Source organism: Oncorhynchus mykiss, chromosome 6, assembly GCF_013265735.2.
Source record: "Oncorhynchus mykiss isolate Arlee chromosome 6, USDA_OmykA_1.1, whole genome shotgun sequence".
NCBI classification, from domain to species: Eukaryota; Metazoa; Chordata; class Actinopteri; order Salmoniformes; family Salmonidae; genus Oncorhynchus; species Oncorhynchus mykiss.
This window is the reverse complement of record NC_048570.1, coordinates 69,739,577-69,759,041: the sequence shown is the minus strand read 5'-3', so window position 1 is coordinate 69,759,041 and position 19,465 is coordinate 69,739,577. Positions and strand designations below refer to the sequence as shown.

Genomic DNA, 19,465 nt, shown 5'->3' with positions numbered 1-19,465 from the left:
GTCTCCACTATAGACCTTGTTCAGATTCTATTTTCCCCCTAAACGCTACAACACCAATAAATGTCCAAATCCTGCCATAATAAATAACTACAGTGTAAACACTGATCTGCTCTACGTTCCCCTCTCCTGAGGAGAAATTCACCAGAAGCAGACATTTAAAGTGTGTTTGAATTCCTGTGCTTTCCGTGACCTTTTTGGACTGCGAAGAAAGGAGTTATACTAAGGTAATGGAATCACTGACCACGTGTCCTGAGATGTCTGCATCCACAGGTCGTTTATGATCATCGTACATCACACTGCATTAATGTGGGAACAGGATGCACAGCCAAGTCTTCATACTGTTTAAAAGGAGGGAAGGGTTTGTAGTTCTACTCCATTCAGTAAGATACGTATTAGGGACTATAGGCTGCAGATGTCTACTGGTGTGAGAGGGCAGAAGGTCAATACCTTAGACAGGTCCTAGTGGTAATAGAGTTCATGTAAACATGGGACCACCAGAATGTTTCATTAGTGTTGAATTTATTCCAGCCTATGTTTATCTTATAGCCCAAACACATTTGCGGAAAGACAGGGAATTTATCGTCAGATCCCTAAGTGTCTCTTTCCCCCAGTTAGACAAAAATACTAGAGAACTTGGAGGAAGCCAGAGACCACTGACGTGCAATTCATTAAATTAGACATGTAAACAAATACACACTTTGCACGCACACACAACCAGGGAAAAGCCCATGGTGGTATTTTAAAACATATGCATGTATGTTTTCTTATTCATATATTTTCAGTTGTTTTATTTTGCTTGTTCGGAGTTCACAAAATACAAACCTAAACTGAAATGAACAATAATTTGTGTTCAAATGAGTAATTACCTGTAAATGATTCATTTTATTTAGTACACAGTGTACATAAAAAAAGGCCAGTACTTTTCTGAGGGAATGCATTAATGACGTTATCTATAATTCCGTATCACCAAATCTCTTTTTATGAAACCAACTCCTAGTCTGCCTGCCCACCTGCACTCTTCCCCACCTGTGCTACTTCAAGATATCACTCATTATAGTGGTTCGGAATTAGCAAGAATATTCTTTACCTCTTATCCCAGATGTTCATCCTCAACACCCTCCTCTCTCATTGGCTCGTTAAAAGTCATGTGTAGCCGTGCTTAAGCAGTGTGATGCACCTACACTGACGATCCTACATGAAACATCTGCCACTTGACTGATTCCTGAATCAAATCAGCCATAGCAACAGAACGAGCTGGGGCTTTTAAAAGAGCCATTTTGTCCTAATACATGGCCCATTGCCAAATGGCCAATCATCAAATGAACCCTGCCTCCAGAAGAGAAACCTGGCAGGGACCTCGTGAATAGTGCCACAGTGCTCTCTCTGCTTTCTCACTGTCTCCAGTCAGGACACACTCGGCATGTCCGGTGGCACCACTGTGTTTACCTCTGGGGTATACAGACAAACGTAGGCCAGCCGGACAGGCAGAGCTTCAGGCCATAGCTGCCAACCTGGGTGAGAACAGGAGACCCAGGCTGCTGCCTCACAGAATATGGAGGGGTTTTCCTACATAATATGTTGTAAACATTCCATTGGGGAAAATAAAGTTGTAACATTTCTAAGATAGAAGATTAAAATAGGCTTGGGCTTCGTTTTAAGAAATGACTAGTGAAATAAAGAGCTACCATTACAGGGGAGTATTCCCTGTAGTTACTGTATGGATATAATATGTGATCGTGGTTGCATTTGTCTTCTCTCACAGAGACCCAAGTGTAGCCATAAACTCAGTGGTGGACAGACACACATTCTCCTGGTCACTAAGGTCCACTGTGGAAAAGAATACAAATATAAACACACTGTCTAACACACACACACACACACACACATTCAAAAAACACAAAACGATATGTTTTTTTTACAGGACACAAAAAATAAACACTTATCCCAAGTCTTTAATTATAATGAACTGTGGTGAGCCTGATTACTTAATAATATGGTGATGAACACAACTATCAATCAAACCGCCTGACAGCCCTTAGAATTCAGGAGAGACTGTCCAAAATAAAAGCTGCCGACTCTCTCATTGTGTGTGTGTGTGTGTGTGTGTGTGTGTGTGTGTGTGTGAGAGAGAGAGAGAGGTGGAGACACTGGTCAGTGATGATGTTCTCCTCTCCAATATAAGGATGAAAGAAAGTAACGGAGGATGAATTGTCAGCTCGGAGCACATATTTATTTACAGAGTAAAACTAACAGGGGCACTTGCTCAAAAACAACAATTGTGCAATCACACAAGCCCACGGTGTGGAAGGCGTGATGGTAGGCCAGGACATTGTATTTTAATCACAGGCGTTGGCCACAGTTCCATACTCATTCCAGTTTCAAGAGCTCATTGTAAGTTCAAGATTTTAAAAACGATGTATTTGGGAGTGCAGATTTCTCCTTCAAAGTGTATTACAAGGGATCTTCCATATATAATCTATATCTTGGAGTCAGAAATATATTGCAATAAATTATTATTAAACAGAAAAATCACATACACATAATTTATGATTGTTGCATGAGACAAAGGAAAATACTAAATCTCTCCAAATTTCATTGGGCATAGCAAAAAAAATAAAAAAATGACTGCAACACACAACAGAGAATTATGACAAAAATAATACATGTTTGGTCTATTAGCAACATATTACACAGTGATAGCAAAAATAAGTTGTATCCACATACTGCAGTACACGGATCATTTCACTCAATGAGTTGGGGTACGAATCAGACTTCAATTACAGAATTACACTATTAATCTCATACCTTGTGTTTTCATACAGTATTGTAGACTTACTCCCTGTTTTGGCTGATCTGTAGCTAGTCTCCCTACAGTAGTGAATAGGTTAAATAAACCCAGTGTAACGGTTCAAGAGGTCAGTCACAGTGAGATGAATCAGGGCTCTGCTCTAATACTGCTGCTATTCTCTCTCACTTTGACACTTTTAGAAGACCGTGCCTTATTTCCTTCCTTGCGTGACTCCAGAAGGTAAACACACTGCTGGAGTGACTCATTACAATTCCTCACGTTGATGACCTGATACAAACACAGGCCGGGGTCAGGGGTCAACTAGGAGGATTATGAGACGTTACAAGGTACAGTAAGCCCCCCCCCCAAGTTGCGTTCTGGGCCCTGACACTCTCTGTTCTTCAAGGAATTCACGGCTTCCTGTGGCCAAACCCACACGCCTGCCCACTCCAGCCTACAGAGATAGAGAGAGAAAAACAGAACGTTAGAAAAAAATTGACATTTGGGGTGATGGATCACCCTCTTCGCCAGGCCACTCTTTGGCGAAACGGAAAGAATGCTGTCCTGATGAGCGTGTATCTCTTTTCTGCCCAGAGCCCCAGGGCCTGACGAGAGGGAGGGAGCAGCCGGAGGCGAGGTGGGGCGTCTCTGGGCTCGGGTTCGACCGTCTGCGTGGCGTAAATGAGCTTCATCCTGTTTCATGTAGTGGTGAATTGATTTACGAGTAGTGAAAAGCATGTTTACCACCACCTGCCAAGTTGCCATTTCGCGCGATTGGCTCTTTTGTAAAAAGGTATCTGGGAGACAGGCCTGATCAGCACTTTGCCCTCTGCTAAGCCCAGTATTAGAGGGAGAGGAGGTGGAGATGGTAGTGGAGGGGGTTCGTTGTAGTGTTGGTGGTGGTGGGGGGGAGGTTATATGCTGCTGTTAGCAACTTCCCTTCAAAGGCCCCTATCTGAAAAAGGGCCAAACACAATCTAGCATCAATCTCTGTGCTGTCACCCTGCACTCTGCTGCCTTTCCAGCACCATTGTTATAGAGCAGACCAACGGAAAGAGGCCGGCAGCAGGTGGAAATAAAAAGCCTTTTGACGACTGGAGGGAAAGATTCCTCCTGAGATCCTCACGACATTTACACAAGCCCCAGGGAGTAGGGACTGGCTGTCCACGCCAGTCTGGATACACACACACCGATTCATAGGTCTGGACAAACACACACACACACACCGACAGATATACTGTACTGTCCCAATTTCAGCCGCAAAACCTGTCTGCTTCACACTTTTCAACACCGTCTGATCTACTGCTCTCAACCAAAGTATTCATCACTTACTGTTGCAGGGTGTTGCTTAGTATCACGTGTTACTAAGTAAAGTTATATTTCAGACCTTCAGTTAACTGGATATACTCAGAATCATTCTGACATGCCTGTGCGGTGCCAAAATATTCACCACATTGTCTTTGCTGTGGTGAGAGGGAACAGTCTTTTAGAATGTATGTAGGATACCCCACACTGCTGCCCAGATTCTTGCAGGTCTTTCAGTAGCAGTGGTCTAAGAACTCCCAGTCTTCCACGTGGTCTCAGTGACCTCTCTGGAGACATTGACAGTATATACTGTTTATTCCTCACAGATAGTGGAAGGCACTTTGTTGTGGGCAGAAATTAGAGACTGTGAAGTCCTCTTCATGAAAGTCGTGGTATAACACACTCAGACATTCATCCACACGCAGGCAGCCAGCCAGTCCAGACTGTATTACTTCACTCAGGGGAAATTAAAGATGTACGTTTTAGCAGAATTTGCCTCTCCCCCTGACTCCCCTTTTCTGCCTCCAACCTCATCCCTCTCTCATCCCAATGCATCCCTCTCACCTCACCACTCTGTCTTTCTTGCGTATCCCCCTCTCTTCTGTTCCAGCTTTACCCTCCTCTCCCCTACCGCATCCTTCTCCTCCAATCGGGATCATGGGCTCAGGTCTGACGGGATCCCCGTCACATGATGCCAGTGAAGTGTGATGCTTCGCTGGGACCCCCCTCTGTTCAGGAAATGCTCTTGGCCTTTTTCCCCACCCTAGCCTTCCGCTGTGTTACCATTCCAAAGCATTCCTAACTGATTCCGACCACTGCTGGGCCATAGGTTCCCACAGACAAGGAGGATCTGCTCCCCAACTCAAACAGTGGAGTGGAGACAGGGGTATCATGTTGTGGGCTGCCAAGCCCGTTTATGGTAGAATAGAGAGGCCTAAGCTCCACAATAGGCAATTACCATCCCCACTTAGCCCACACCCCACAAACCACCTCCCCATAGTTTCAATTTGTGGTTTGTATGTAGGTGGGTTCTGCTCTCTGGGCGGATTAAATATAGCCGGGGACCATTTCAGAGGAAAACCGTAAGGGACTGACTTGGATTCGGGACTTGCATTGCAGAACGACGGCTCCTATTGTTGTGCACTGTTTGGGAATTCTTAATAGCTTTTTCCGAAGCGGCTCGCCACAGGAAAATCCCCCTTCAGAATGGGAGAGAGAGAGAGATGGTGGTCTGTGAGTAAACACGCATATAAACATGCATCATATAAATCTGCTTACGCTCCAATCAAAGTCCCATCAGCAACTATCAAAGCCTCTGTAACTAACCTGTAACCAGAGCTGGCTGTGGCCTGACTTCCCTCCCTCTCTCTGTTATGTCCTACTCTGACCGTTTCTTCTGGTTGAGTTCTCCCTGCTGATATATTCCCTGGCATCTGTAACAAACTGCCCTGGACTGGCCCTGTGTTGTGTGTGAGGCTGAGGGAAGGGAGACACCGAAGGAGGTTGCACACACAGTGACATTACCCATTCACTCTCTGCCCTGTGTGGGGCAGGCTGGGAGGCCTCCAGCAGCAATATAGTATAGAGCAGAGTAGAAGCATGCAGTGTAGAACAGTGCAGGACTAAGCAGGGCGGTGGTGAGGGGAAAATGGTCATCTCATAGCGGTTTCTCTAGTATTCCGCTGGAGGAGAGATTACAGCCATAGTCAATCTTTTCAATCCGTACCTCTCAATTATCATTAGCACTGTCTGACAGGCGCAATCCCCCGGTGGAGGTCTGGTCGTCATAGGAACTGTTGCCATCACTGGAAAACCTTCTCTCTCTCATCCATCACAGAGGGCTGAAATGGGAAAAAGAAGAGTTGTGTTGGTTATATGAGCAAACTTTCATTAAACTGTACATGATACAGATATGATAAGAAACAGGGTTGTGAATTATTAAAAGAAACAATAACATGACCGTATGAGAAAAAATAAAAAGGAACACCTGATCATTGAGTCGGTCTATTGAAATTCAATCCATATTTCAAATGTACTGAAATTCCATTTAATTTCAAGCTTTTATCAGGAGTTAGGTTGCATAATTTGCTTTAATTTAAATAAACTAGTATAGGATAAGGGACGCTTGATAAATCCCAGTGTTGTTTCATACAGTCAAACTGTTCTGTGGTTCATCAAAGACATTAAAGAAAGGTGTGTATTACATTAGCTTGAGGGCTATTGAGGATTATTATAATTTAGTTCAATGACTATGTGCTTTTAGACTGATTTTAAATGACCAAAATGGTCTGTTATAGTGGATGAGTCAGAAGAGATGCAGCTCTGGTAGGAAACATGGGCATCAATAGGGGGTTATAGCTGAGAGGTAATCAGACATTAGGCAGCACTCTGGTTTGGTTCAGCGCCATTTAGCTCTAGGAATGGCACACTAAGTTAATAATAGCATGCAGAAAATAATAAATTGTCAGATGTCTTGTCAGATGTCTCACTGTTAAACGATCTTGATTAAAGCATGCAACTACTGTCCTGACTTTGCAATATTGTAAGGCAGACATAAGTAGAAAATAAACATTTGAAAAAATATATATGAAAAACGTTAAACATCTATGGGGACTAATATCCTTTAATTACTTAGGCGACTATATCAGGTATAGTTTACAGATCGAGAAACTGGAGATAAACAAGAGTTGACAAAAGCACTTGAAAATAAGTGCAATAATATACAAAACCCTACCACAATGGGAAAAAAATCCACAATCAAAAAAGTGAAACGTTTCTGGTGTTTTTCTTTATCAATGAGCTTCAAAAAGTCTCAAATTAAAAAAGAATAAGGACTAAAAGAATACGGACTAAATTGTTGTTTTAGTGACCATCTCCTTCCTTATGACGATTACATATTTGTTGTTTGTCTTCTTTTGTCCTATAAACATGCTGTCAGTCAGTGGCTAAAACGTCAATCGCAGATATTTGACATGTTGGAACATTTTCCTTCTCGCAATGACCACATTTGGACAGTTTTGAGTTTGTAAAACTTCTGGAACTGACAACTCTTCAACACTCGTGTCCTTCAGTCATGTCGAATAATGTTGTGGTAGTGTAAGCCGAGTTTGTGTGATCACAAAATAAGCCAGAAGGAATTTTACATATGCCTGTATTCATATTTTTATTCCCTGAAAGCCGAATTTCCCTTTGAAAATACGGCTGTCAAAAATGATTCAAAGTTCAGAGAACATGAGGACTATGTTACGAATAAAATACGCAGTTGAAGCCTATTGAGAGGAATAAGTGGAGCGGTTTACGGATTGACAATACCTCAGGGACAGTTGGGTGAGGGTTGTTGTTTGGTTGGCGCGCCAAACTTTCCTGGGAAGCCCGGGGTTCTCACACAGCACCATCGCTGCGCGCACAAAATGACTCATCTCGTGTATTTGGGGTTTGCGGGTTCTCTATATTTAAGGATAACAATACAGAGTTTACTGTAGCTTAACGAGCATAAAAACGAAATAAATTGCCAGTCTCAAATGAACCAAAACATTACGGATCTAAACAAACTGTGCGACTGAGTTCCAGGGGCTATTTAAAGAACGCATAGGGTGGTATATCTTTATGTAGCCTATTTTTAAAAATGTAAGAGTTCTTGTTTTGGTTTTAGTTTCTGGGTGATAATTAATCGAAAGCCGGTTAACATTCTCTCTCATATTGATAATCATACGAATAGGCCTACCTAACTCACTCACACAAATCATAGGCTATAAACAAATACAGTTAACATGATTAGCTATCAATGTCGTGCAGAACAAACAAAATGTCAACCAGCTATAAAATAAATAAATATTTTTTTTTAAAGATGATAAACTTTTCATTATCATGCAGGTTAACCTGCATTGCATGGGAATCATTTTTGTTTGATAAAATGTAATATGACAATGCATATTTAATTATTGCATTATAAATAGTTAGTTATCCAAGAGACACTTCAGGTGAATGCAGCTGAAACTGCGAAATATACCTTGATAAGGGAAATGTCAGCACTGAACAGCTCATGAGGGCGAATGAGTGTCCAAAGCAAATCCAAAATCCAATGTCTCTCAATCATCAACAACAAATAACCACGGCTACAGCATATAAGGCCTACAAGTATTGAATTAATGTATTTTCCATCTCTCGAATACTGCAGTTTCAATTACATTTTGACTTCTAAAACGGGTCACATATTCTCCATTTCATGCGTCTGATCACAAAAACAATCCGTTGCATTTACTGATCAGTTAACTAAAGGTCCATTATCACAAGTTAATTATAATTCATGTCAGTAGCCTCAGTCAATAGTTCAAATAAATTGACAAATAGAGCTTTCATATAGATCTGTAAATGCAAGATTTTTCAATATGAGAATTTGCCCAGACACCGAACACACAACACATTGCATCATGAAATTCATGTTTTTGTTCGAGACATGAATGATCAATGGACATGTCACACGCTGTTGTAGGCCACCATGGAGAATCCTCGTCTTGGACTCTTTTTGCATGATAAGTCTTCTAAACAAAGAGATGGAGAGCAAGGCGAGGTTATAGGAATATGACTGAAGTGTGTCAGATACGGGATGAATATGTGCCCAATTGAACTGAAAGGGTCTGTTGTGTGCCATGTGCTCATTGGCTCCCTAATTCTAATCAGAAAAAAGGTGTAGGGCCTTCTATCAACCAATCCCCATCTGCATGAACCAGTAACATCTTACAAATAAAATAGGTCCTGCTCATAGGCTAAATGGCAAGCGTTTCGATATCTGAATACCTTTATCACTGACAACTTCACTAAGAAGATAATGCTATGGAATTAACAGAAAGCTGAAATGGCCTGAAACATCCCACTGGCCACACCACGTTATTTCAAAGTGGAAATGTGGGTAATTTATCGTTGAGATGTTGATCAATGAGATTTCAACTGTTATTCGACCACTCACAGAGACGGCCAGAAGTTTGTTGATTTCCCAATGTGTTATCACTATGCTTTAACCTATCTAAAAGCACAACCAAATTCTAAACGTCAAAACAATTTATGATTTTTTCTTTAGTTGTCATCGAAGTGTCGAGAGTTATAAGGTTATATGTTCAGTAATATGTCTCAGAGATAGATAATTGGCTTTAAAGTTCTGAAACCTCATTGGTTTGTATAGTGTAAGCAATATTATCTAGTATTATTTTGAACTTAACAACATGCATTGGGGGTATTTAAAGTACTATATAGTTAGAGAACATAGAACAGAACAAGGCTATGACAATCACTACATTTAGACAAAAATGCAGATAGAACCTTATCGTCCCAAGCTCTCCATGTGTTATCATTGCACTTTCAACCACTTAAAAGCACAACAGTTCAAATGGGAATACAATGTCATTTTTGTATTTATACAACTGCTTAATTAAATCGTTATCATTGTGCTTCATCTAATAGCACAACCGAATGACCTGGATTGTATTTGAGATTACATTAAAAGTGCATAGTGCAAGTGATCAATGCTGTTTCAGATTTCGCACAGATATTTATATTGTGAAGTTATCCACAGACCTGGGATCGTTTCATGCTATGAACATGCACGCTTTCTATGATTCCATAATAAGGACTTTTAGAGTTACCGTAACCTCAAAATGAGGCCATGGATGTGTTACCCATTTTAAGGTTGAATAAAAAATGTTAAATTAGTTTGTAAGATGGCCTTCATTTTAGGCTATTGACTATCTTACACAGGTCATATTGAATTGTATTAGGTTGGCAAGCAACCAAATATCAACATTTATAGGAGACATATCTAATGCTGGGATAGCTTCAATTGAGACACTGGCTCAATCATATTCTTTCACTTTTATTTCAGTTGGAGATGTAAATTCAACATATTTGTTAAGTTAATATACTATTTACTGTATTGCAAAAATGATATTGAATTGTGTTCGGTTGTCAACACAACCAAATAACATTTGAAGGAGATGCCACTGACTTAGTCTGACTAATTCCAGTTAGTCTACAAATGAATAATTTATATGTTGGATTCATGTCTCCATCTCAACCAAAAATCAAAGTTCAAAAATATAACTAAATCAAATCAAACTTTAAATGAACTTTAAATCAGTTTGATGTGATTTAATTAGATTAAATTGGTTGAAATGGAGAGGTGAACCCAACATATTCATTATTAACTTGAAGATTAAATTTGACATCAACCAAAGGCTTAAATCCTAGGCCTATTTATTGTCCATTTTTTTGTGTTGAATTGAAACAATAGCTATTGATGACTTCACAAATGCAATATAGGCCTAAATAGTTTCATTGATGATGTATGATTTATAGAGAGAGTATGGTTACATTTCATTTGCTCGAATTACACCTCAGAAGGACTTCAATAGCAACAGTTTATATATTTAGTTAAGATATCTCAATAGCCATTCTCACTATAGCACATTGGTAGTAGTCAGTGGAAAATATCAAAGCTAAGCTGGGCTTGGTTAAAACACTGGATGGGAGATCTAATAGATCGCTGTAGACAGATCATCTCTCCTGTAGGAGGTGCTGCTCTAATAGATCCTGTAGACAGATCATCTCTCCTGTAGGAGGTGCTGCTCTAGTAGATAGCTGTAGACAGATCATCTCTCCTGTAGGAGGTGCTGTCCAGCCTGTTGTTTTCTCTTTTTTTCTGATAGTGGATATAATGGTGAAGATCTGTTGTTGTTCCAAAAGGTACAAATTCAACATAGACAAACCTTGTATAAAATATGTTGGAAATTGGTTACCATTATGACAATTATAGTAACCTGGTACCCCTGTAAATAGCCATGTTATTATGTTATTGTGTTACTTTTGATTATTTTTTACTTTATTTAGTAAATATTTTCTAGTAAGCATTTCACGGTAAGGTCTACACTTGTTGTATTTGGGGCATGTGACAAATAAAGTTAGATTTTTTATTTGATTTGAATTATGTGGTTGAAATTTCACTCTCAAATCAACTGTTTATGTTAATTACTTTTTGCAAATCCAATGTATTTTCCAGGTAGAGTCAATGTCACAATATGTTGACAAATGACTTTGAAATAAAGTAGACTCAACCAGTTTGTGTCCAGTGGGATATGGTGAATTCGTTTTCTTCATGGTAGATGCGTGTGCGTCCTGTTGTAGCCTATATACCGTGGGTAGTGTCCTCGGTATCGTGGGACACTGGAGTTACCGCGCCAAAAGGACTCCCCTCTCCCTCTTCTTCACTCACACCCGCGCGCGCCTTGGAGGTCCAGCGGCGAGATCTTGCCAAGTAAATTAAAAAGTCGTAGAACGCGATTCTATAGTGCTGTTGATTGCATGAAAGGGTGGGGCCCCTCAACTATACTGTTCAGATCAATGTAGAGGCCCAATGAGCGCAATCAGCGGTCTGCTAGCAATCCAGTCCTTTCTCATTCACATAAACACCACTTGAACAAAAATATACACGGCCACCTACCGCGCCAGAGAAAGTGATGAGGGGGGTGCACACACCTCGACATTATACTGTTTTCAATAAAAACGACAACGCTAGATGGCCTAAGCGACGCACGAGACAGAGATATCTAGTTTCAGACCATTGGAAATTGAAACCTGCAGTAATGTATACACTGATGATGCATTGTTCCGAAAATAGCCAAGAGTGTAAAAGGGAATCAACATTGAGTATATTTTACAACCATTGTTTGTAAAATATACTCATGTGTATATTTCATATTTTCATACTGAAAGGACAAATTGTTGTTGATATTACAACGATTTTCTTACATTTGGCTAGTCATAAAACAAAAGGAAAACAACTAATTATGCATACCTTTGGTGATTTCGTTGTTGGTTTTCAAATGGTACATTAACAAATAGGCTAGACATGTGGGCACGGAAAGTGTGAATGAGTATTTTCCTTGTAACGTATCAAGATATCTGCACTCCTACTTGAAAAACGAAATTCTTATAGGCCTTGGCCAAATGATGCATTGCATAATGATTGTTCCCAACACATGCCTTTTAAAACAAAGACAACATTTTCAATTGTTGAACTGTTTTCCATACAGTGCATTACAGCAACATAATGTGCATGTTATATGTACCCTCCACGTATCCTGCTGGTATTGTGCACTGGATGCTCCTGTACGTAATTAGGCTACATAACGGCATTGACTGAGCTCATATGTGCATATTTTTCCTCTCTTTGTTACCATGTTTCCCTTTAACTACTCATTAAGAAATATATCGCATGTAAAAATAGGACAAAAGTATATATACCCATAGGCCTACATATTTGGCAATATGGATAGCCAGGTTTAAAACATTAATTTGCCTTGGCATTCTCACACGACGCCCTGAGTTGCATAACATGCACAATATGTGTTTTATTATAAATATTATAAATATGTGTATTATTTCATGTAAGATATAATATGTTGGTTTCAGGATTTCAGAATACAATTTTACCAAACTATTACTTACATTTTTGTTCAAATTTAGATCTTATATTAATTTAATAACCTTTATTTACTCAGAACAATTTTGAGAATGATATTTAGCGGGGCCTTCAGAAAGTATTCACACCTTCCCTTGTTCCACATTTTGTTGTGTTACAGACTGAATTAAAAATGTAATAAATCGATATTTTTGGTTTGTTACTGGCCTATACACACACACAATACCCCATAACATCAAAGTGGAATTATGTTTTTGGACATGTTTTTAAATTATCGAAACATGAAAATGTAATGTCTTGAGTCAATAAGTATTCAACCCCTTTGTTATGGCAAGCCTAAATAAGTTCAACAGTAAAAATGTGCTTAACAAGTCACAAGTTGCATGGACTCTGTGTGCAATAATAGTGTTTAACATGATTTTGACTACCTCATCGCTGCACCCCACAGATACAAATATCTATAAGGCCCCTCAGACGAGTAGTGAATTTCAAACACAGATTCAATCACAAAGACCAAGGCGGTTTTCCAATGACTTACAAAGAAGGGCACCTATTGGTAGATGGGTAAAAAATTATAATTACAAGTTGAATGGTGTATTAATACACCCAGTCACTAGAAAGATACAGGTGTCCTTCATAACTCAGTTGCCGGAGAGGTAGGAAACCGCTCAGGGATTTCCCCATGAGGCCAATGGGGATTTTAAAACAGTTACAGAGTTTAATGTCTGTGACAGGAGAAAACTGAGGATGGATCAACAACATTGTAGCTACTCTACAATACCAACCTAATTGACAGAGTGAAAAGAAGGAAGCCTGTTCAGAATAAAAAATCTTCCAAAACATGCATCCTGTTTGCAACAAGGCACTAAAGTAATACTGCAAAAAATGGGCTTAACTTTATGTCCGGAATACAGTGTTATGTTCAGGGAAAATACAACACATTACTGAGTACCACTCTCCATATTTGCCAGCATATTGGTGGCAGAATCATGGTATGGTTGTCATTGTTAAGGACTGGGCAGTTTTTCAGGATAACAAAAGAAACAGAATGGAGCTAAGCACAGGACAATAACCTAAAACACAAGGCCAAATCTACACTAGAGCTGCTTACCAAGACAGTGAATGTTCCTAAGTGGCCAAGTTACAGTTTTGACATAGGGTTTTTCTTTATTTTTACTATTTTCTACATTGTCAAATAATAGTACAAGTTTAAACACACCTACTCATTCAAGGGTTTTTCTTTATTTTACTACTTTTATACATTGTAGAATAATAGTGAAGACATCAAAACTATGAAATAACACATATGGAATCATGTAGTAACAAATAAAAAATATATTTGAGATTTGAGATTCTTCAAAGTAGCCACCTTGATGACAGCTTTGCACACTCTTGGCATTCTCTCAACCACCTTCATGAGGTAGTCACCTGGAATGCATTTAAATTAACAGATGTGCCTTGTTAAAAGTTAATTTGTGTACTTTTGTTCCTTCTTAATGTGTTTGAGCCAATCAGTTGTGTTGTGACAAGGTAGGGGTGGTATACAGAATATTTCCTTATTTGGTAAAAGACCAAGTCCATATTATGGCAAGAACAGCTCAAATAAGCAAAGAGAAATGACACTCCATCATTACTTTAAAACATGAAGGTCAGTCAATGTGGAACATTTCAAGAACTTTGTGCAGTCGCAAAAACCATCAAGTGCTATGATGAAACTGGCTCTCATGAGGACCGCCACAGGAAAGGAAGACCCAGAGTTACCTCTGCTGCAGAGGATAAATTCACTAGAGTTAACTGCACCTCAGATTGCAGCCCAAATAAATGCTTCACAGAGTTCAAGTAACAGACACGTCTCAACATCAACTGTTCAGAGGAGACTGTGTGAATCAGGCCTTCATGGTCAAATTGCTGAAAAGAAACCACTACTAAAGGAGAGTGATGGAGTGCTGCATAAGATGACCTGGCCTCCACACTCACCCAACCTCAACCCAATTGAGATGGTTTGGGATGAGTTGGACAGCAGAGTGAAGGAAAAGCAGCCAACAAGTGCTCGGCATATGTGGGAAATCCTTCAAGACTGTTGAAAAAGCATTCCAGGTAAAGCTGTTTGAGAGAATGCCAAGAGTGTGCAAAGCTGTCATCAAGGCAAAGGGTGGCTACTTTGAAGAATCTAAAATATATTTTTATTTATTTAACACTTTTTGGGCCTACTACATATGTGTTATTTCATAGTTTGATGTCTTCACTATTACTCTACAATGTAGAAAATAGTAAAAATAATGAAAAACCCTTGAATGAGTAGGTGTACAAAATTTTGACTGGTACTGTATATAAATATTTATTTTTTACAAATGATTGAATTTTTCTTCCACTTTGACAGAGTATTTTGTGTAGATCGTTGACAAAAAAATACAATTACATCAATTTGTATCTAACTTCGTAACGACAAAATGTGAAAAAAGTCAAGGGGTGTGAATAATGACATTTGCATAGTACTAGCATTATGGGCTTTACATTGGGTTATTTTGTGTGATCACGTTGGTTAACTGACCAAGATGCAAGAGCCCATAGCCCAGCCCAGAAATGGGTCAAATAAGAGAAAGGACAGAACTGCAATTGATAATAATTGATAGTTGATATTCTGCAGTAAATCATTGAATAATAATATTTAGGCATGGCACAACTACACCCTAATATTTTTTTCAACATGATCCTATATTTAGCATCAAAACGAATGCATCTCTTGACTTTTAGAAAATGCTTTACTAAGTAAACAAGCATAATTCCAAATCATGCACTCAAGGTTCTCTTCTAAAATCCTGAGGCGTGCAAAGAAGCGACTTCAAGTGCATCCAGATCCAATGAACTTGCGACTCTAAGGTGCAGTTATACATTTGATCGATCAATTGTCACGAAGCTCTCCAAACAACTCTGCTGCAGCCTTTTGGTGACCCTCTCCGTCTCCACTCCAACACTGAAGCGGGTAACACACTGATTTCTCAGTGTCGAGACCGTCATTTCAGTTTCTAAACAAACTCAGGACTAATATTGTTTATCAATTATATATTCCCAAATGGCCTATAAGACTAATTACAACAGTAGTTTGTTAAACGTCCAGTAGCTTAAACAGTTTTTTTTTTTTAAATGACCCCTTCATCAATAACAATTAATTTCTGTTCTGGAGTCTCATTTTCCCATCACCAAGTTTTCTGAATGGTAAGGGCAGCTGCAAAAAAAAATTAAAATAAAGTTTAAACAAATAATCTTTATATCTATAAAATGGGTAAAACTCTCTTATAGCATTGTCGAGGAATCACCTCACAGTCACATTAACTAAAGACAGTGGCAGTTCTAATGTATAACTGGGTGAGTCTTGGACAAGCTATGATAGGCTATATGATATAAATTTAAGTAGGCTAATTCAAGGTTTAGGCTGAATTACAATCTCCCTCGCAGTGAATGCAAGATAGACTCCGAGTGTATCACCGTACGGTGCACAACTTCAGCAATATGCCTATCACCGTTGATTGAAATGTCCAGGCACAGAGTGTTGTAGTTGCAACAAAGGTTGCTAAAATAAAGGCCATGTGTCTAAAACGTGTGATTGGGGGTGTGCATGTACAGAAAAAAAATCTAAACCACCCTCAACAATATAACGCATCATTACGTCCATGTAAAATAAACAAATAAAATATTAAGTTCATGTAAAATAAAAAACAAATGGGCCTTTGGGTCAGATTTCGTCGATTGGATAACAATAAGACCATTTGGAGAGGCTCTCTGTTGAGACAAAAACGCATACTGCTGGGTTGGCCGAATGATGTGGAATTCCTCCACCTAAGTGGTCGAACATTCCTGAGGATGCAACGCTGTCAAATATTTCATTGGAGGACGTCATGGAAAAAGTACATGAAATAAACTACGAGGGGCAAGTGGTGACCTCGGATTGCAGTAAAATGCCGACAAACACAATCCTCCAACAGTGACATTACAAGCGTAAATATATACCATTGGAGTTAACCCTTTCCTCACGCTTTACAATACTTCCATGTAATCATTAGGCTGCCTAACATGGGTAAGGCGGTACAGCATGTTATCTAAGAAACATATATTCCATAGAAGACATATGGCCAATGAAACTTCAGCCAATGTTCTATAATAACTTAATTATGCAAGGTACTATGGAAAGAAATCAATATAATTTAGAGGACACCATAACTCGTTTAAAACCACGCAGTAACAATAATTTGACTGACGGAGAATAGTCTATAATATCAACTGAGAGTCCAGAGGGACCCTTAATAATTATGCGTAGCTGTCAACAGCTTTTTACGGAGGGGTTTAACAACGCGCCAGTCATCGGCGCGTCCCCCTTCAAAGATCAATGGAGCAACTCGCGTCCCACTGGTTTGGGTAAACATTTAGGGATCAATTAGCCGTGGACATTAGTTTTTCAAAGTGCATGTCAAAGATGAGTGGCGGGGTTAAAGTGTGTGAGAGGGCCATTCGGCGTGGGGACGGGCACGACGTGTTGAAACAAGGCGTGATTCTCGGAATGAAGTCATCAACGGTAATTAAATGCAGGGGGAAAAAGAGAACGCAAGCGCGCCTGCCCCCTCTCTCTCTGCGCGCTGGGTGGTCCGCTCCGCTGATAAATGCGTGGGCCTCATTCCAAGCGAGCGCCCGGTGTAGCGACCGGTTAAAACAATACTACTACCTATGTACATTTCTTTACCTAGGTTCCAAACTCAGCCGCAACAGCAAATATCACCATTGTACCTCTCGCATGCCCTGTGTAGTTGACAGCGGAGATTTTAATATGTTCTTATTTTCCTTTGGCAAAAACGTCACGAAGGAACCAAGCCAACAACGGCATTTACGGCGGTTTGTTGGAACACAGGCTGTCCTTCAAATACATGTAGGCCTATACACGCTTCAGAACATCATCTTACGGTTTAATAGATAGGCCACATCAAAATGACATGATTTTAGTTTTCGAAGTTTGATAAAAAATGAGTAGGCCTACATAGCCTACAATATTCTCCTGTAGACGCATATTTGCAGGAAAACTACATTTAATTGTAGAATATTTTAATTCCAAAGACTGTTCAAAAATCTTAGTCAAGAAAAAACAGTAGCCTGTATAACCTACTTTTATGACACCCAAAATGTATTAAGACATTTAGTATTTACAATATGCCAAAGTGTCTGTGACTGAATTGCGTTATTGCATATCCAATATGTGCATTAATTACAGGATATCAATAGCATATAATAAAATTGTCTAACAACCCGGCAAACCAAAACAGCAGAACCACCACGAGCCAGCCCGGAGAGTGAACCCGCGCACCAGGAGCGCCTGAGTAAGGGTTGAGGGGCTGAGGGCTTGTGCGCTCTCCGGGGAACAATGAACAGTCTGCTGTCAACAGATTTAGTCTATGGACCGGCGGCTCTCCACTACACACATACATATATCCTACCGGTTCAAGGCTTAAATTAATAGCCAAAAACTGGTTACATTTAGAATGGTGGATGAGGTGCAATGAAGGCTTGAAGACCTATAGTAAAAAGTGCTGCTCAAAAACAATACCTTTTCTAAACGTAGCTTAATTACTTATTTTCTTATTCTAATTTTCTAAACGATAAGCCTGCAAATGATGAACCTAAGACAGGTCTTTGTTAATAAGGAATGCCCTTCGAACTTTTCAAAAAGGGAAATAAAGTAGACCTATGTGCTACATCGCTTAACTTTGTAACTCAGGTGATATTTGTTACTATTTTTCTGTGACACTATAGTCTAGTTAGGCTGCCCACCACATTACAATCAAATGACTAATTAGAGCATCATACGGCGTCAAATCTTATTCGCACTTCTAACTGCACAACAGGTCTAGTAAATCTTGATTGGAACTAAATTGAGACGACGGCCCGCAGCCATATCGCTGTCTTGTTTTAACTGACAAAAGTTTAAAGTGACTTACCTTGATTCGAGCACCATTCTGAGGGGAGAGAGTTTGGTGGGCGTCGATCTGAAGTCCTCATCCGAGTTTCAGTGCACAGTATTCGGCTAGGCTCAGGGCGCTCTTACCCTCAGTTCTACTGTGTGAACATAATAATTATTCATGATTGAATCCCTTTCTGCATTTACGTTGAAAAGTCCTATCCATATACACAAGGAGCTGTCTAAAACGGACATAATGCATCAGATTGAGTATGAGCTGATCTAGAGAGTCTTTTTGCTTGATTTTTTATTTAAAGAAGGCCAGGGAAAATGTTTACATTTTGCTGTATAAACATCCTGCCCATGTTCCTGTCTATCTTTTAAAGAAATCAGCAGCGTGGTCTTGAATAGAGACATTTTCTTTAAAATAAGCGTATTTTAAGCAACATTTTAAATATACTTCATACTTTAATAAGTCAAAGTCAGTGAAATGTGCTATGGTGAGGTTGGCCTGCTGTATCTGACAAGTGGAAAACCAGTTTTATATATCACGGTGGTTGTGCATACAAGCTTACTAAAACATACATTTTCAAAAAAATGTTTTGAAGAAATATTGTCGTTGCGAAAATAAAGACAACATGTCCCAACGTTGCAAAGTTCAAGCATAGGCCTCTGTTGTATTAGGCTACCATTTATATTCTGAAAAACAGACATTCTAGTTGGCTATGTCCTATATTTGAAAATAAGTCCTGTTTCACGCCATTCTTTTTTTTTTTTTAAGATAATTTTCTGTTCAATAAAATGTAATTTTGAGTGTTAAGAAAGACCCACTTCTCTGATTCTGAGTTGGAAAAAAACTGCTCCCAGACAAACTAAAGCCAGGCAGATGTGTGTGAGTGGGAGGGGACTGGGCGGGCCCGGTGCGCCAATGACGTCCTGATGGTCAAGCGCTCGAGCTACC

General features: G+C 39.5%; 1 long non-coding RNA gene across 1 annotated transcript; it reads right to left on the bottom strand.

Annotated features, from left to right (window-relative positions):
* Positions 1-2,208: 2,208 nt before the first annotated feature.
* On the bottom strand, positions 2,209-19,423 carry LOC118964926. Its single transcript, XR_005052225.1, has 3 exons — positions 18,545-19,423; positions 5,820-5,934; positions 2,209-3,242 (listed from the first exon to the last, which is right to left on the bottom strand). It is a non-coding gene; the product is annotated as an uncharacterized LOC118964926 (long non-coding RNA).
* Between the last annotated feature and the right edge of the window lie 42 nt (positions 19,424-19,465).